At 51.7% G+C, this 20,291-nt stretch overlaps 1 protein-coding gene across 1 annotated transcript in view; it reads right to left on the bottom strand.

Annotated features, from left to right (window-relative positions):
- LOC146051640 (uncharacterized) overlaps positions 1-10,966 on the bottom strand; it is a 14,253-nt gene extending 3,287 nt beyond the window's left edge. The window contains exon 1 of the mRNA XM_083167906.1: positions 10,863-10,966. The gene's annotated coding sequence lies outside the window, so the exon portion shown is untranslated. The remainder of the gene's footprint in view (positions 1-10,862) is intronic.
- Positions 10,967-20,291: the final 9,325 nt, after the last annotated feature.

The following is a 20,291-nucleotide window of genomic DNA, read 5'->3' as shown; positions in this document are numbered from 1 at the left end:
GGTCGGATGCGATGCGATGCGATGCGATATCGTATCGCATCGCATCGGATTGTATGCCTTAACTTAAGGCATACAATCAAAAAATCGGGAGCCCGGATAACTCACAAGTACCGAAAAAAGTGTCCGGAGGAGGTTCTGGCACGTCTCTCTGACGAGACTGAAGATTTTTTTCTTTATTTATTTTTTTTTTTTTTGTAGCTTGTCTACTAGCGCTGGGGTGAGTCAGGTCGGCGCTGCATGCAGGGCACCTCCTGGACTCAGCCACCAGGGAATCCCTGGGGGTCCGCCGCAGCTGCATGCAGCGTGCGTTACGTCCCAGAGGCATCCACACGCCCCCAGTTGCTTGTGTTTTATAAGTGTGTGTCCGGCGAGGCCGGGGGGTCAGGTGCTAAATCCCCTGTACGCCGTGACAGCACGGCAGCAGGGAAAGGACTCGTTCTTACCTAAGAACGCTGCGTCAGGCATCTTCTCCGGGTCCACCAGTAACCTGTCCGTGTATAGTAGCAGACAGGAGGGGACCCGGAAGCGGAAGCGGCGTCATAGAAACCGGAAGGGCAGCTATCTGAAGTGAGTCTGTCCTCCGGATAGCGTCTGCATAAAGATGCAGACGCCAAAAGCCCACAGTGCCTGACCTACAGCAACGGCAGCTCCCAGTGGCAGGGTACCTGCGTTGGCTGTTTAAAACCTTCTCCCATCACCAAAAGGTATTGTGGTCTGGGGAGAAGCTTTTGTGGGTAGATTAGGGGTTAGCTGGCTCTGTTTCCCCCTATTCTTTCATACTATCTCTATAGATCACTGTGGTGCACTGTATGTAAAATGGCAGAGAGGAGTGCTTCTAAAGCTTCTCTCAAGCTGTACACATGTAAGAAATGCAAGGTTCAATTTAAACAGCATTTAAAGGGTGTGTCTACATGTGAAGCTTGTTATGGTGCAGCTCAGTCCTCTGCAGCTGGGCACCAGCAAGCTCCTGATTTAGCAGCAGTTCTAGCAAATTTAACAGCAGAACTGGCAGCTTCTCGTAAGGAGAGAGAGGGTCTGCAAACCCAGATACAGGCATTGTCTGCAGCTGAACCAGCCTGGGCTACCTCTTTATTGAGATCGGTCGATAATTTGTCCAGATCTCTTCCCTCTGATTCACAGGTTCATCATAGTGCTCCTAGAATTAGGAGATCTGAGGTACTGTTTCAGGAAGAAGATGATGATACTTCAGCGGAAGAAGGGGAACTATTTAGAGAGGAGTACTTTGAGCCTCCAATAAAGGATTCTGTCGAGGACGATCCTCAAGGTATGGATGCTTTAATCAGGACAGTGAAAGAAACATTGGAGGTTTCTGATCCTGAAGCTCCGGTTCCAGTGTCTATTTTTGGGAAAACTCCTAGACGTCAGGTTTGTTTTCCTGAGAGTCCTGAACTGGATAAAATCTTATTAGATGCCTGGCAGTCTCCAGACAAGAAATTCCAGGTATCAAGGAGATTTAAAGTTTTGTACCCTTTTTCCCAGGATTCTAGAAACAGATGGGAGTGTCCGCCTCCGGCAGATACATCAGTTTCTAGACTATCCAAGCGCACAACCCTTCCTATCCCAGGGGCTGTGGCACTGAAGGAAGCTCCAGATCGTAGATTGGAGGCTACCCTTAAATCGGTCTACTCAGCCTCTGGTTTTCTCCTCAGGCCAGCCTTGGGCAGGTGCTTGGGTGAGTAAGGCTGTTGAAAAGTGGGCAGGCCAGTTGATCACTGGTTTAAAGGACAACAGGCCTAGATCAGAATTATTGCCCCTGGCGGAATACATCCAGGAGGCAGCCGGATATCTTGGAGAGGCTGCCACAGATACAGCTGCATTAGGTGCTAGGATTTCGTCATCAGCAGTTCTAGCAAGACGTTCCCTGTGGCTCCGTTCTTGGCAGGCGGAGGCAGAGATTAAAAAGGCAGTGGAGGCGCTGCCTTTTAATGGGGAAATATTATTTGGTCCAGAATTGGATAAACTAATTTCCCAGGCTACAGGAGGGAAGTCGGCCTTTCTTCCATCTCTAGCACCAGCCTCTAAAAGGCCTTACGGGGGTCCTTCCTTTCGGGCCTTTCGAGGTGGTGCAGGAGGTAGAGGTAGAGGTTTTTCAGCATTCAGAGGTAAGCGTGGCAGAGGCGCAGCCGCAGCGCTACCAACAGGGTCTTCAGCTCGCCGTCAGGAGCAGAAGCCCCCTGAGAAGCCTCCTGCATGACGGATTACCAGACCACCTGGGGGATTCTCAGGTGGGGGCAAGACTGCTGTCATTTACAGAAGCATGGCAGCAGGTTTGCATGGACGCTTGGATTCTGCAAATAATTGCGAGAGGGTATCAGCTGGAATTCACAGCTTTTCCCCCAAAAAAGTTTTTTATGACGGGCCTCCCGTCAAAAGAACAGAAAAGAGTGGCTCTCGATCTAGCTGTAAAGAAACTTCTACAATCGGGTGTAATTGTAGCAGTTCCAGCGGATCAAAGAGGGCAAGGATTTTATTCAAATCTCTTTCTGGTGCCGAAACCAAATGGGACGTTTCGGCCGATTCTCAATCTAAAGAGCCTGAATCAATTTATTCTTTACCGCCGATTCAAAATGGAGTCAGTACGGTCAGTTGTAGCAGGCCTCGAGCCCAACGAATTTTTGGATGTCCCTGGATATAAGGGACGCCTATCTTCACGTCCCTATATGGGAGTTTCATCAACAGTTTCTCAGATTTGCCATTCAGGAAGCACATTTCCAATTCCGAGCGCTTCCCTTCGGCCTGTCTTCCGCTCCTCGGATTTTTACCAAGATAATGGCGTGTATGGTGGCAGCACTTCGTCTTCAAGGGATTTCCATAATTCCTTATTTAGACGATCTCCTTCTCAAAGCTCCATCGGAAGAGAAGTTAATCTCAGATGCAGTACTCACGTACCAATTTTTAATCCAACATGGGTGGATAATAAACTTTCCGAAATCACACCTGCAGCCAACTCAGAGACTTGTCTTCTTAGGACTTCTATTCGACACAGTTCACCAGAGGATATACCTTCCGGAGGACAAGATTGTATCTCTTCGGACAATGGTGAAGCGAGTGCTGGAAACAAAATATCTGACAGTGCATCTTGCAACAAGATTATTGGGAAAGATGGTATCATCGTTCGAAACTCTTCAATACGGAAGGTTTCGATCCAGAGAATTTCAGCTGGACATTCTGTCCCAGTGGTTGGGGTCGCACCTTCAGATGCAAAAACAAATAAGGTTGAGGCCCAGCACAAGACTGTCGCTTCTGTGGTGGCTCAACAGGGACCATCTGTCAGAGGGTCGCCAGTTCGGTCTGATGGATTGGACCTTGGTAAACACCGATGCCAGCACTCGGGGCTGGGGGGCAGTGACCCTGGGTTATTCTTTTCAGGGTCGTTGGTCCGTTCAGGAAGCCCAGCTTCACATCAATATATTAGAACTGAGAGCAATCCGGATGGTATTGGTTCAAGCATCGAGTCTTCTACAAGGAAGACCGATTCAGATCCAATCAGACAATGCCATGGCAGTGGCCTATATCAATCGTCAGGGGGGCACGAAGAGCCGTGCTGCAATGAAGGAAGTTCGGCCGATATTCCTTTGGGCAGAAGGTCATGTTCCGAACCTGACAGCAGTATACCTGCCTGGTGTAGACAATTGGGAGGCGGATTACTTAAGTCGTCAAGATCTTCACCCAGGCGAATGGGAATTAAATCCGGAAGTGTTCCGCCAATTGACAGCCAGGTGGGGGATGCCTCAGGTAGACCTTATGGCATCCAGGAGGAACAACAAGGTACCTCTGTATTTTGCTTGGTCCAGAGACCCGGCGGCACTGGCAACGGACGTATTCTCCGTTCAGTGGGGGTTCAATCTAGCTTATGCTTTTCCGCCATTTCCTCTTCTGCCACGGCTACTGAAGAAAATCAAGAAGGAATCAGCCATGGTCATCCTGATCGCGCCGGATTGGCCGAGGAGGTCATGGTACACAGACCTCAGTCATCTGGTAGTAGACGACCCTTGGGTGCTGCCGTTAAGAGAAGATCTGCTAATGCAAGGTCCGTGCATTTACCCAGGCTTACGTCAGCTTCATTTAACGGCCTGGCTGTTGAGGCCGAATTATTAAAAAGACGTGGCATTCCATCTGCGGTAATTCCTACGATGGTAAGGGCAAGGAAGAATGTCACATCAGCCCACTATCACAGGATCTGGAAGGCCTACATAACATGGTGCGAAAACCACCAGTTTCCAAGGGCAGTATTTTCCTTGGCAAGGTTTCTTCAATTTTTACAGGCAGGATTTGATTCTGGGTTGAGTCTGAGCTCGTTAAAGGTCCAAGTTTCGGCATTGTCGGTCTTCTTTCATAGAAGGTTGGCTCATATTCCAGAGGTCAGGACATTCTTGAATGGAGTTTTGAGGTTAAGACCACCTTTTGCAGCACCGACAGAACCATGGGACCTTGGTTTAGTTCTGAGATTTTTACGGTCGGAAAGGTTTGAGCCTTTAGAGTCAGTGGACTTACGATACTTAACCTGGAAGACCCTTATGCTGTTGGCATTGGCGTCAGCTAGAAGAGTCTCAGATCTGGGTGCACTATCTTGTCGTGCACCTTTTCTAGTTTTTCATGAAGATCGAGCAGAACTTAGGACTCGCCAAGATTTCTTGCTGAAAGTTGTGACGGCTTTTCACATTAATGAGCCAATTGTAGTACCATCCCTTTCAGGAGAATCAGTATCATTGGATGTCGTTCGGGCATTAAGATGTTATGTTAATCGTACAGAATCTATCAGGAAGACGGATTCTCTATTCATTCTGTATGATGCAGCAAGAAGAGGATCTCCAGCATCTAAGGCGACATTAGCTCGCTGGATTTGTCTTACCATTAAGGAAGCTTATTTTTCTTTTTCTCAGCCTGTTCCAACAAGACTGACAGCCCATTCCACTAGATCAGTGGGAACTTCTTGGGCTTCAGCTAGAGGAGTTTCTTTATCCCAAGTATGCCGAGCGGCTACTTGGTCAGGGTCAAATACGTTTGTCAGATTTTACAAATTTGACACCTTTGCACAGTCAGTGGCCAATTTTGGCAGGGCCGTGTTACAGGGAGAATAGCGCTGACCCACCCGTGGGGGTAGCTTTGGTATATCCCCATGGTATAAGGCAGTGTCCCCTGCTGGATGTGGGAGAAAATAGGAATTTGGTACTCACCGATAATTCCGTTTCTCCTAATCTGCAGGGGACACTGCGCGCCCTCCCAGCGCGTCTATTCTATTCTATTATAGTTCTTTTGTTAAATTTTGTCTTGGCCAGTGAGTATGAATAAATGTGTTCACTGGTGACGGTTTTTTGTTGATTAAGATTTAACTGTTGGTGTTCTTCTCTGAGGTTCCAGGGCTCCTCTCGGACACAGTTTTTTCCTTAAGACTGGAGTCTGAGGGGGAATGGGAGGGGAAGTAGCCAGCAGGACAAATTTTCTTAAAGTGCCGGCTCCTCCAGACCACATCCCAATCCCCATGGTATAAGGCAGTGTCCCCTGCGGATTAGGAGAAACGGAATTATCGGTGAGTACCAAATTCCTATTTTTCCAGCTGGCTTCCTACAACAGATAAATGTGTAAACACAAATATATCTTTACTGGAACGTTACGTGGCCTGACTGACGCAATTGTTCGTGGAAGCGGAGGAGAGAGCTGCGATCCCGAGAGCTGTGCCGCGTGGTGAATCCGTTCCTGCACATATCCAGTGTGTAGCCGGGGAACCGTGAGTGCACTGAGAGGGGACCCCATTTCACTGCAGTTGGCAGGCTCTTGAGAAATAAATGCTAGTGTAGGACTTGCAGTGAAATGGGGTCCCTTGGCGATGGGCTGCAAGCTTAAATGCATTGATCAATTCATGAACTAAAACCCCATTATTTATTTGATTAATTGTATACTAAGGTGAGTTAGTTCATTATGGAGAGTGCTGAGGCCCTGTATTTGTATGTATGTATATATATATATATATATATATATATATATATATATATATATCGATCTATATCGGAGTCCAATCCTCCACCCACCTCTGTAAACATGCAAGCTGATTGCTCAAAGGCGGGCATATACCAGAGAATAATATAGCATCTTTTTCAAGTGATCGTACAACCGAGGGTCACATGTAGGACCATGTGACGCTAAGGGGAGGAGAGCAGGTATCGGCCGTCTCTCCCGATGCTGGAAGAAAGGGACAAGTGCCTGACGTCACTCATCGCCCGGTCATGTGATCCATCACATGTTTCGGGTAGGATGAGTATCTGGGTGGTGTCTTGGATGGTTCTGACGTCCGCAGACATGTGGTACATCACATGAACCCGGAAGTGAGTGGTCTATCACAGGTTCCGGATAACCTGTATACCTAGGTGACGTCTTAAGACAGGGGTGTCCAAACTTTTTGTGACGAGGGCCAGATTTGGTGAAGTGTAAATGTGTGGCGGCAGACCATTAAGCCTGACATTCTTTGAATTATTATTCACATCAGAATGGTCCCCCACTCTGCCCACACTCTATGTCCCCCGCCTGCCCCTTCACTGAATTTCCCCCAGCCTGCCCCCATTCGCTGTATGTCCCCCAGCCTGCCCCTCCTTCACTGTATGTTCCCCACTCTGCACCTTTCTCTTAATGTCCATCAGTGCCTCCATTCATTGTATGTCCCCAAGCCTGACCCTCATTCACTGTATGAATCCCATTCACTATGTACCCCACTCTGCCCCCATTCACTGTATGTCCCCCAGCCTGCCCCTGCTCCCCCTTCTCTGAATGACCATCACTGCCTCCATTCACTGTATGTTCCCCAGCCTGACCTCCTTCACTGTATGTCCCCCACTCTGCCCCCTCCCTTCTCTGTATGTTTCCCAGCCCCTTGTGTGAGCCAGAGGAAGGAGAGGCAAAGCAGGCACTACAAGGACAGGAGATGCTTGGGCTCCCGCTGCTGCCCTCCTCAGCTCTGCATGTTACGGGACCAAGCTTCCCCCTTGCTGCCCCCTCCCCAAACACTGCGGTCACTGTGATTGTGGAGTAGGGTGATATACGATTGCAGCAGGAGGGGTAGGACGCCAATCACATCTGACTGTGGCGACCGGCACCTCCTAACTGTAGCAGACAGTAAGGTAAAGGAGCGCTCACCGGGGCCCCACCTTTAGTGTCCTGTGCTGTGCTTCCCACATCTGATGCTCTGCCTGCTTCCAGCTGGAGGCTGCAGGCCGCTTGAAATGACAGCACGGGCCGCAATTGGCCCCCGGGCCTGACTTTGGACATGCCTGCCCTAAGTGCTGACCTCTCCCCTCCAGACTACAGGAACATGGCTATAGTAAAACATATTAAAAAAGCCATGAGTAACTCATAATCTACTGACAGGGTGGAACACCAAAACCCAGGATAACACAGTAATGCTGCCCATGCACTAGGGCAATAATTCGAAGGATTGCATTCATATTCAATAGTTCCCCAAACATGATGCACAGGCCCACCGGTCGTGCAATTTGATCGGGGAGCAGGGTCCGGAGTGCTGGCGGTGGGTTCAGGAAGTGGGGGCCGGGTTCAGGGAGCGGCACTCAGGTGGCAGCTGAGTGCATCGTTGTAAAGGAAGGCTGTCGAAGGAAGAATTTGAAAAAAAAAACTATTTAAAACACTGGGCAGCCCTCTGATTGGCTGAGAGAGCGCTGGAGCGCTCTCTCAGCCAATCAGCGGCCACCTGAGAGATGCCTTCAATTGGCTGAGAGCTCTCTCAGCCAGAGGGTCGCCTAGTGTTTAAATTTTTTGAATTCCGTCCGTAGAGATATCTGCAAAAGAGCCTGCCTCCGACCACGCCGGTGTGCACGGGGAAGCCCAGCGCCGCCGTAGATGGCGAAACGTGGTGCTTCCCTGGCAGTGCAGAGACTTCGGAGGGGCCGAGCCAGACCCCTTTAGTGACGGCGGCGACCGGGCCCGCACCTTTTCATGACGGCGCGGCCTGGGCACACCCCTTTTGTGCAGTTGGTGGTGCGGGACTGCCCACAACAGTGACATTTGCAGGTCCAGTCCGTCCCCCTTGCACTGCCCCCGTGCAGCAGCACCCTGCCTGCTACTGTTCCTAGAAGGAACCCAGCAATATATCAGTAATACGGACAGTAATGGAAACATTATTAAAAGAAAACTTAAATCCAACAACTTACAGGACCCCAAAACAATCAGGGATTTACTGGGGAAATCATGTCAAACAAATTAACTTTTTTGACTCCGTGATTGAAAGAATAGATCAAGTTGGTACTATACTCAAAACCATGGGATTGGATTATAGGAGTGGAATGGATAAGAACTTGGTTGCAGAATAGGGAACGTTGTAGTAAATGAACAACAATTTATGCGGTAAAATGCTACCAGTGCAGTACCCCAGTGACCTATACTTGGGCCAGCGCTCTTTAAAATCGAATACCCCTTTCAGATCAGTGTGCCGGGTCCGGTGCTTTTACATTAAACCCAGTTTGCACATTATACATGCGGAGAACCGGGTTTACCCCTTCTAACAACCATTGCCAGGTCGGTTGACCCATGTTATAAGCTAGTGTTCACGATGGATGCAGTTATATTCCCGGCGGTCGGAATCCCGCGTTCAAAAACCCAACACTTTCTCCCTCTATGGGTGTCCACGACACCCATGGAGGGAGAATAAATTAGTGCCTGCTGCGTGGCGAGCCTGCAAGGGGGGTAATCCCCCCCGTCGGAATTTCGACAATCGGGATTTCGTATCAAACCCGTTCACGCTAGGGTCTTTTAGCGCCTGATTTTAAAGGGCAAAATGCGCCCTGTCCCTCTAGAACAGCCGGCTGCCTGTCCCCACCGGTGCACACGGGGAAGCCCAGAGCCGCCGTAGATGCCCAGTGCTTCCACGGCAGTGTTCGGCGGGCCAGGCCCTTCCCCTTTGGTGTTGTGGGCGGGTCTGGTCCACCACCTTTATGCTGCCCCTGTGCAGTGTCCTATAACAGTGGTTCCCAACCCTGGTCCTCAAGTACCCCCAACAGTGCACGTTTTCCAGGTCACCCAGCAGGTGCACTCATTATTCAGACATTTAAAAAGATCCACAGGTGGAGCTAATTAGGTCACTTGTGATAGTGGGGCAGATGTACGAAGCAGCGTTGATGTACGAAGCAGCGTTAAGTGCAAAAATGCACTTAACGCTGGTTAACTGGGGTGGGATTACATTTATGCTAATGTATTACTAGCGCACCTAACGTGCGCTAGTGACAGCCCGCCGAGTTACGCTTGGCGGGGTTGTCCCCTGCAATCCCCCCCCCCAGGGATTAACAGCCGGGGCGATGTATTAACAGCCTTCAAGGTGTTAATTCACCCCGGTCGCTTCGCCAGCTCAGGGCTATCGTTTTCCTATACCCCACTGTGGGGACAACGCTAGCCCTGCTTCTGGCTCGGGCTGCGCAGGAGATCCTGCGGTTTTTGCGTGATCTCGCGCATGCCCATTAGAGCCGGACAGGGGGTGGGGAAGCGCACCGACACAGGGGGAGCCGTTAACGCTGGGCATAACGGCTCTCCTTATCGGCTTGGGGGGGGGGGGGGGGTGTTAATACATTAGCAAATAACGGGTGTCTGCTTCTCCTCGTTATGCAGGAGAAGCGGGACCCGCTATTTGAGAAGCGCTATGGGGGGGTTAGTATATCTGCCCCTCTGTGTGGAGACCTGGAAAATGTGCACTGTTGGGGGTACTTGAGGACCCGGTTTTGAAACCACTGTGCTAGAAGGAACAGTAATAAGGTTTGATGCGGTCACATCAGCAACCTGGCAGCTACCTGTGTTCTAGGTGCAGTGTGAAAGGGGTATATGGAGTGACATTGCAAATGGTATTAATGGGAATTAATACAAAGGTATGCTACAGTGTAGACACCAGGAGGGGGTGAAACAAATGACAGATTATCTAGTAGACTATTTACAGCAGGGGTGGCCAAATCTGTGCTCAAGATCTACCAACAGTGCATGTTTTCCAGGCAACCTGTGGATCTATAGTAGGAATGAATGCAGCAGGTTTTAAAATGTGACAGTAATGACTGCAGCTGTGCACCAGCTAGGTAACCTGGAAAACATGGACCGTTGGTAGATCTCGAGGACCGGTTTGGACACCCCTGATTTACAGTATATAATAAATCTGAATCAGGCCCAATATGCCTCACATTCTGATTTTCCCATGGGCTAGTCAGTCAAAGAAAGTGGATGATAGGTAAAACTATCGATGGTCAGTGTTTTACTATCGATGGGTGGTTCCAGTATTGCCATCGATGCCCATCCCTACAGTGTACAGGCACTGTGACTGAGGCTGGGGGAGAGCAACATCACAGCAGCCCCTGGTCGCTGCTAGGATCTATACACCGATAACACCCAGCCCACAATTCAGAGTAAAATATGCATTACAGCACGTACTTGTACAAACACAGAGGGAATCGTACGGTTTAGCTGAGTCCTTATAATACATTCGTATAATGTATTCTCTTTTAGACCGATTATCAACATCTAAGCGTCATATTACATACAGCCAGCGTAGGGGGAGGATACAATGGGGATAAAAACCAGACGATGCTTTAATATCACTCAGAGACTGTGCTGCCATCGATGGAAACCATCGACGCTCGATTCCCCAGCGACGTCCGATAGTCACGTGTACGGTAAAACATAGGCACGTACTAGTACAGATTAAGGTCGCTGCCATCGATGGAAACCATCGACGCCCGATAGTCCAGTGTACTGTAAAACATAGTCACGTACTAGTACAGATCAATGTCTGAGCAGCCGGAGCTGCAGCCAGCCCCCCAGTGTGCTTGTACTGTACATACAGGAGCTCCATGCTCAGCGCTCACCTCACTCCCCGCCACCGCCGGACACTCCCTCACCCCGGTTCTACGCGTTCTCCCGCTGCTGCCTCTGAGACCTGTGGGCGTGGGATGGGAAGCACACGACGGAGAAGGCTGGGCGGGGACACGGGTGAGGAGGAGACTGGGCGGGGACACGGGTGAGGAGACTGAGCGAGGACACATGTTCGCTCTCTCTCATCCCCCAGGCGCACAGAGCAGGTCTCTTCCTGACGTCACCAGGTCATGTGGCTGGACAGCAATAATGGCCGCGGCGGTGTGGGATGTCCCATGATCCTCTGGTCCCACACAGGGCCCCGCCCCCTTCCTGTCCAGCAAGTGCTTCCCCATCCGTACTTCCGGTGCACGGCTCAGGGCCAGTGCATGGTGGGAAATTACCAAAACTGAATGTGATCTAGTCATGGGCAAGACGGTTCATTGGAATTAGTTGAGCCGCACGGCTCAGCTCAGTGAAGTGTGTTGAGACAGTGGTGAGTATTCAATGCCAGTGCGAGGGGGTTAAACTGCGAGGATCGCAGAAAACCAGTGATCCTCGCAGTTTAACCCCTGCGCCGGCCGCTCGCACTATGCAACGTTCCGGGGGAATCCTCGCCGTCACAGAACTGCGAGGATTCCCCTAAACTGCGAGAGCCGCGGCTAGTGCAGCAAACTCGCTGTAATTAGCCTCGGCTCTCGCAGCTTTTGGAGGCACATTCGCAAATTCCCCCTCGCTCAAAAAACGGAGCGAGGGGGGATTTGCAAATGAGGGGGCAGGGCCGGTGCAAGGGTTCTTGGCACCCCAGGCAATACATCTGTCAACTGCCCCCCCCCCCCACACACACACACAAACAGGGGATTGTGAGTTGTAGGGGGGCACCGGGTGGGGTCAGGCGGGCACATAGAGGGGAGAATGGGTACAAGGAAATTGTAAGGGAAGGAGGGGGTCACAGTGGGTGGTAATGGTATCTGTCAGGTCTCGCTGGTGTGGGAGAGGATGAAGAAGATGCTCATAATTAGAAACAGTACACATGTACCCACAAAATATGAGACACATCTTGATCCCCCCAATACATACATATATGTGGTTCTCACCACTGTGCATGGCACAGATCTGGTGGCAGTGAAGAGAGCAACAGCAGGCAGGGCCCGTGTATAGAGGCACAGCAGGTCACAGAATGGCCAGTGCTCAGCACTTGATCAGGTTCTGCTACTCCCGGCTAACAGCACCCTGAAGTGCCTGCTAGACGGAGTGCAGCAATTGGTCACACACACCAGCCGCTGGGTGCTTAGAGGGGGTCGAACACATTAGACACCGGGTGCTGGGGGGGGGGGCGGGGGGGTAAGGGGACCGCACATATTAGCCGCCGGGTGCTTGGGGGGGGGGGGACCGCACATATTATCCTCTGGGGGTGGGTGTCCACACACATTAGCCGCCGGGAGCCCGAGTTGGAACGCACACACCAGCGGGGCTGGGGATGTGCAGGGACCGCACACACATTAGCGGCTGGGTGCTTGAGAGGGGGTGGGCGGGGAGGTCGAGGTGACTGCACACACAAGACGTGATGAGTATCGGATGCTGGGGCGGGCTCAGGCACTGCTACCGGGCATGGGTGGCGAGAGGTGCGCTATATACACATACAGTATATGTTGGCAGGGAGGCGCTGCTACATGTTGGTTCTCCCGGCTGCAGTGCACAGCGACAATGTTGTTTGACGCTGACTCTACTGAGGGGCGGGGACGGTTGGTGTGGTGATGGAAGGCTGGTTAGGCGGCTGCTGTCTGATTGATGCGCCTGCCTTCCAGAAACCATGTTTTTTTTTTTAAAAAGAGGTGTCGGGAGATAACTGGCAGCCGCTCGTGGGATGCACGGTGCTGCTTCATTTAAATGATAAATAAAGGGCGCCCTCCAGCGGTCAGTGCCCTAGGCAGCTGCCTAGTGGTAGCGCCGGCCCTGTGAGGGAGGTCAGTTGAATACTGACAGGGTGAGCGGTGACTGTGAGCAAAAAGTCCTGCTCGCAGTCACCGCTCGCCCACGGCATTGAATATATATATATCGGTTCTCGAGTCACTACTCATATGTAATTACAGGCACGGGGAGACAGTGCAGGGCTCACAGCAGTGATCTAGTGCGTGCATATTGCGGTGGAACAATGAACACCGTACATGCAGCTGCAGGGGAGCAAGCAGTGGGGGTCCCAGACCGGCCTCCCAACCTCAGCATCGATACCATAGCCACGATGCCTGCTGCCATCATGCCAAGCCCCTGTGCCAGCTGCCGCTAGAAGTGACTGACATTATTACACCACACACTTACCTCACTCCCTGCCGCTGCCAGACACACAATGACAGCATTATTTATAGCCCCGCTGCCGCCTGCTTTTAGACTAGACTAGAGCAGGAACCGGAGCACTAACATACCCTCCAACTGTACCGATTTAGCCGGTACAGTACCGTTTTTTTACGGTCTGTACCGGCTAAATCAGAGTGTACCGAATGTACCAGTTTTTTAGGCATCCGTCTGGGGCAGCTCTGGCCTCGGCTGCTCACCCTCCCCACGGCTCCCAGGTCCCATACCTGCATCCCTCTCCTGCTTAGTAAGCAGGATGCTGGAGCAATGCTTCAGTTCTCACCGGCCCTGTAGCGCTACTAGGGGTAATATTTTCTAGGGGGTGCGGGTCCGCATGTTTGCTGTCCGCCAATGAGCAGTGTGCCGTGTCAGGAGGTGACCAATACGTGGTAGGAAGGAATGGATTCGCAGACAGTGCGGTGTCTGCAGTGTCCTTGTGCCCCTCCGCTCTTCCGTGTACAGTACACATGATCGCAATGCTGCTGTGCCGTCTCACCCTGCTCTGCTCCCTCTCCCTGCTGCCGGGGTCCCGGAACCAAGGCAGGGGGGGAGATACTCCCTTGGAGGTGAACGAGAACCGGGACGGGGGAGAGAGTGGTTAGTTCCTATACAGAGGCTCAACCAAGTCTGTGAGAAAGCGCAGTGGGGAGGCTGCTGTCTCTGTGTATTGCACCATGTGCAGTTACATGTAGGCACTGAGGATGGTGCCCGGGGGGTTACAGGTAGGCAGGGGGATGGTGCGTCATGCAGCTGGCGGACCTCATGTATAAAAAAATGCCCAGTACGCATTCAGAAAGGGGAGTGTGGACACGCCCCCTGTAGCAAGGGCCACTCCCCTTTCTGAATGTGTACCGATTTCTAACATTTATATGTTGGAGGGTATGCACTAAAAGATGACCGGGCGGGCACATGGAACAGGCTGGGTGTAGTTACATCACAAATTCGCAATGGGGAGGAGAGGCGGCGGTTACATCGATGAGAAGGAATAAACGGGGCGGGGACACGTTTGACTGGGAGGAGACTGGGCGGGGACACGGATTATGGGGAGGAGACTGCGGGGACACGGATTACGAGGAGGAGATGTGTGGGGACACACATTATGGGGAGGAGAGTGGTCGGGAAAACGTATCAGGGAGAAGAGACTGGGCGGGAACTCATCCCCCAAGCGCACAGACCTGGGTTTCCCGCCTCGGCATCTCCTGATGTCATCAAGTCATGGGGCTGGACAAAAGTCATGACGGCGGCAATGTCACATGATCCTCTGCTCCCACACAGATCTCCCTCACAGTCAGTGCCCCCTCCTGCCCAGCAACTGATTCTTTAGAGTCCATCCTGGTGACTGTCTTGAGGAACCACAGGAGACCGAGGGGACAGTCTGTCTATCATCCCCCAGGCGCTCTGCACAGAGCTGTTCCCTGCCGCGGCTTCTCCTGAGGTCACCATCACCATGACAGTCGGCACCCACACAGCGTCTTCCACAGACGGAGCAGCTGCTTATCCATCCCCCCTGCTGGTACCTGATCATTGTCTTTGTGTGCCCAGGCCCAGTATAGCAGCTGTCTTTGTACTGTGCACTGTGTGGTGAGTGGGGCCCTGGGCACTGTGTAACATCTAATCTTACTCAGCACTGGGGGTTTGAGAGGGAGGAAAGGCAGGTGTGGTATGTGTGTATATGGCACATATAATACACCCATACCCTCCAACTGTACCGATTTTTGCTGGTACAGTATCGTTTTTTAACGGTCTATACCCGCAAAAAACAAAGTGTACCGATATTCAGCCGGCCGCGGGTAGTAAACAGTAGCACCCGTTCCCAGTGGTGCTTTGCGGGCCCCAGCCTGCATGTGCCACGCTGACGTCACACGGCTGCGGCGCATACCCTCCTGCACCCCATCGGCGCATGTTCTGCTGAGGCGCCATGGAGCAGGAGGACCTCCCGCACTCCTCCGCAGGCACATACTCTGCAGAATATACAAGGCATGGTACTTGTGTATTATCTGGGCGCCCGATTTTTTGTAATCTTATGTCATTGTACAACCAAAAATCGGTCGCATCGCATGCGACACAATTGGACCCGATCTTTAATTGTACAGATGCCTGATTCCTATGTTAAATGCTCCCCCCCCCAGACCCGATTTTGGATTGTACACCCACCCTGATGGGTAATGACTATGTTAAAAGGCCCCCCATTGTTAACGCCACCCCACTATCAACACCAACCCGAAGCGTGGTGAGGGGCGGCGGTACGAGTCCTTCAACCTTTTCATACCCCCACTATCAACGTTGGCGTGGAGTTGATTTTAGATAGTGTGGCGAGCCACCGAGCCCGAAGCGTGGCGAGCGGACGCGGATTACTTCACATATATTACGCGTCCCCTTGCGGGGCTCGCCACGCTTCGGGCTCAGTGGCGAGCGCACTATATAAAATCAACTCCACGCCGACGTGGATAGTGGGGGTATGAAAAGGTCGGAGGACGCGTACCGCCACCCATCAAGGGCTCGCTGCGCTCGCCACGCTTCGGGTTGACGTTGATAATGGGGTGGCATTAACAATGGGGTGGCATTTAACATAGTCATTACCCATCAGGGTTGGTGTACAATCAAAAATTGTCTGGGGGGGGGGCATTTAACATTGGAATAAGCCCAAATTTGATTGCAAAATGATTGCATGCCATTATAATGGAATGCGATGCGACGCGATATAAAAATTGTACAGTCGGGTTTTAAAACCTCTGAAATCGGGTCCCATCGCATCGTATGCCTTAAGTAGTGGCATGCGATGCGATATATTGGGCACCCAGATAATACACAAGTACCCAAGGCACCAATAAGCAGAAGGACTGTGGAGCACCTGCGGCGGCTGGTGGGAGTTGGGACACAGTGGCAGGTATTTAATGCTGTGGGCTTCCTGCTCGCTGTCACCAGTCACCCTGACAGTATTCAACGCAGCCCCCTCATACGCCAATTCCCCCTCGCTCCATTTTTTGAGTGAGGGGGAATTGGCGTATGCAGCTCCTGAACCAGCGAGACTCGCGGCTAAATACAGCGAGTTTTCTGCATTAGCCGCGGGTCTCGCTGTTTTGGGGAATTCTCGCCATCCTATGATGGCGAGGATTTCCCCAGAAAATTGAATAGAGCGAGCGGCCGGCACGGGGGTTAAACAGCAAGGATCGCTGGTTTTCTGCAATCCTCGCTGTTTAACCCCCTCGCTGGCCGCTCAATGCAACATTGAATACACCCCAGTGAGGGGAGCAGTGAGCGTCACACAGTGAGTGGGCAATGGCATACACAGGAATTTAACTTGACAATATTTGGAAAGGGGGTGTGACCACGTCCCCTTTGCCCATGGTCACGCCCCCTTTCCGTATGTGTACCGATTTTTGCAGTCCAAATGTTGGAGTGTATGCCCTGTGTCCTGTAATGTCAGGGCTATAACCATGGTTGCCTACCTGACCCTCCCCTTCAGGGAGAAAATGCTCTGTTCCTGAACTTCCCTGGTAATGTATGATTGCCATCACCTGTGGTGACACCTTTCTTACCAATTACCTAGCTCCCCACAGGTGACGGTAATCATATTTTACCAGGGTCCAGGAACAGAGCATTTTCTCCCTGAAGGAGAGGGTCAGGCTCCATCTGCCCTGTATGATACATTATAGCTGTGTAAACATGGAGCAATGTGGTTGCTGCCGATACTGATTCGGCCAGCAGGGAGGGGTGGCACACGGGAGAACATAGTAGTAGATCTAGGTTGTACTGCACAGTCTGTTTCTACTTTAGATTCCGGTGTCTTGCATCAGGATTACGTAGAGATGTGGCAAACACAGTGACTATTTGCTATGCGATTTTGAATATATAGTAAAAATTGATAGCCACAATGGCTCTGTGTACAGACTTTCAAAAGAGAAAGACGAAGGGTGGTGGGTAAGAGGGAATGAAGGAAACAGCGAGAAAAGGAGGAAGGGGTAGATTTATTAACTGGTGATCCGGGGCATATGCGCTATCCCTATGCGCTATAGCGCTTCCCCTGATCTATGACACCCACTGAGCGGGTGTCTTACGTGCGGCGGTGTAAGGCAGGAGGCAGAGCGCAGCAACAATATTTTGTAGTGCCTGCCTCCTGCCTGATTTATGAACGGTCAGCATCGCTGACCGTTCCGCCTAATGCAGCTATCGACTTCGACAGCTGCAGGCGGCGATGCCCTATGCCTACAGCAGGGACAGCGCTGTCCCTGCTGGTGGCTCTGAGCTGCGCTGGGGATCTCGCGTGAGTAGCGAGATCCCATGCATTCGCAGTCCAGCCGGCCGGGGAGAAGAAGACAGCTCGTCATTGTTAACCGATGCGCTGTCAGCTAAAGGAGGCATCGCCGGAGGGGGGAGTTAGCACTCCCCCGCTTCGGCGGGCAAGATCTACTGAGCCGCTATAATAAATACCCCAGAGTGTGAGATAGAATGTCAGAAGAGGAAGGGAGAGAGTTGTGTAGGAGAGAGGGGTTAAGGGGAAGAGATATAGAAGGTGCCAGGGATAGACAATCAGAGTGGGACAGGGAGGAAAGAAGTGGGTATGAGAGATAGAGGAGCAGGAAGAGGAAGGGTGAGAATGGAGAGGGGAGCGAAGTTAAATAAAAGAGGAGATGGGGTGTGAAAGGGTTGTAAAAGTCAGGGACAGTGTGCCCCACCTCAGCACAAGTAGAGTGGCAGCCTGGGTCTCTTGCTTCCTCTCCCTGGCAATGGGCACCCGGCTCACACTCCCCAGCGTTGGGACTCTCATTAGCCATGGCTGGGTCCGCCTATTGCCATCTCCGTGTCTTCTGCTCCCTTTTTCCAGCGGCGGCGGGTCATCCAGAAGGATGCAGAGTGGGGAGAGCACCTCTCCTACCTGGTGCTTCCTGACTCTGCAAACTAAGGCCCCCCATACATTAGCCCGACTTGTCCTAGGGACAAGTCGGACCCGATTTCCCCGGCAGCTCCCCGGGAGGTTTCCATCATGATAAGGCACTTGATGTGCCAAGTTGTGCATATGATAAATCGCCATGCGATTTATCATATAAAACTCCCGGGGAGCTGCAGGGGGAGAGCGGGGTGAGGGACACTGGGGAGCAACAGGGGGGGAGCCGGGCATTGTAGCTGTCAAATAGGCAGCGGGCGGTGGGGGGGCGCTGGAGAGCCGGGCTGGGGACACAGGCAGCAGCGGGAGGGGGTGGACGCCGGTGAACGGAGCTGGCCTGGCTCTCCAGCATCGCCCTCCCCAGCGTCTGTCACCGCTGACGCTGCCCGCTCTCCCCCTGCCTGGCTCTGGCGTCCCCCGACCGGAGGCTGCACATAAGATTTAGGAAATCTTATGTGCAGCCGGTCCGACTGCCCGACTCCGATCCGATGCGCACGGGACCGCGCATCGGATCGGGGGGCCTGTCAAACCATGCGATTTGGGCCGATTTCATGGCCCGATTCATCCGAATCGGGTGAAATCGTGCCCAAATCGTATAGTGTATGGGGGCCTTAAAGGTATAGTCACAATTACCTAACACAAAATAACAAGCTGGAGTTTTCACAATCATCAGAGATAAAGTTATGCTGGCCACACATCAGACCAACTTTCCTCCAACCATCCAACTGGTTGGTTGGTTGGAATGAAAAGCTGGTACTGTATGGGGACAAATGGCAATAAGAAATTTTCTCAAAACTTAGGAGAATGGACAAAAACATTCAGTGATATTGTTTAAATCAAATAGGTCCAACTACAATACATTGTCTGAGTGACAGGTGTTGTCCATTTTCCGATTTGGGAAACGAATGACTTAATTACAAATTACATTTGCTCCCATCCAGTACCAGGTTTTTATTCCATCCAACCAACTAGTTGGATGGTTGGAGGAAAGTTGGTCTGATGTGTGGCCAGCATAATAACACAGGGCTGATTAGGTGCTGATACTAGGCTAAAGTGACTTTTTGGGCAGCCACTATTGCAAATACTAATGCTGCAACCGATTGGCTGTCTATTGAGAGACTCACCAGCATGCCCACCAACTCGAGACACAATTTAAAATATGAGGTATTAATATGCTTATTCTAGAAGAATGGGTACCTCTAGTGTATGTAGTTAAGTTGCAGGCGGACGGAATACCGATTGACAGATTCCCCACAACCAAATGCCGATGAACAATATACCAACATGTACACACCACCGACAATCGAAATACTGACATGTCACACTCCCCCGCGGTGGTACACGGCGGGTACTGTACTCACCCGCCCGTGTCCGCCACCGGCTGGCGTTTGTCGGCCTCCATGTCAGGTGAGGCGGCAGGCAGAGGTCCAGCAGTGTTGGAAGGCAGCATGGGAATCTGCAGCATGGTCCCGCTCTAACGCTATAGATGCTGGGAGGCCAGCTCCGCCATCTTGCTTGAGGGCAAACAGGGGATTGGGCCAGGTCAGGTATTCTCACCTGTTTCAGTGTGACAGCCAATGGCAGCCGCCCTCTTTGCATAAAGGGGATCTGCCTAGGTAGCTCAGTGTCAGTGCAAGTAGTCTTCTGTGCCGTGCACTTCCTGGAAGGCTCCTGACTCATTGTGCCCTTGCTTTTCCCGCTGTGCCCGTCGGCTTGCTATTGGCTATTTGACCCCATCGCTCATTCCAGTCACGCTGGTGGCCAGCTTCTCCCTGGTACTCTTGGGTGCTACCTCCTGGATTCCTGACTCCGGTCCCGCTCCTGGATCTTTCAAGAATCCGTCTCCAGCATCCCCAGGTCCCAGCCATTCCTCATATTCTTCCAGTCTCCGGATCCATTATTGTTGCCATCCTTTCACTTCTTTACCTGGACATTCCTCATCATTGTTATCTGGACATTCCTCATCATTGTACTCTGGATCTTCCTCATCATTGTTATCTGGACATTCTTTATCATTGCTACTCATTATTATTATTTTGCCTGCCTTTATCTCAAAGAAGTATTTGAGTCCCTGTATGACATCATTCATTAAACCCGCTCATTTTAACCCTACTGCTACTGCCTTGTCTCCAGTCCCTGTGCATCACACGACCCCATCTGAATCTTCAACTGTGACAGTTTGCACTGACCCGATGGAGTCGGATGA

The sequence above is a fragment of the Crinia signifera genome, unplaced genomic scaffold (assembly GCF_055691185.1).
Source record: "Crinia signifera unplaced genomic scaffold, ASM5569118v1 HAP2_SCAFFOLD_104, whole genome shotgun sequence".
NCBI lineage: Eukaryota > Metazoa > Chordata > Amphibia > Anura > Myobatrachidae > Crinia > Crinia signifera.
Note: the sequence above shows the minus strand (reverse complement) of the source record. Positions and strands in the feature narration are given on the sequence as shown.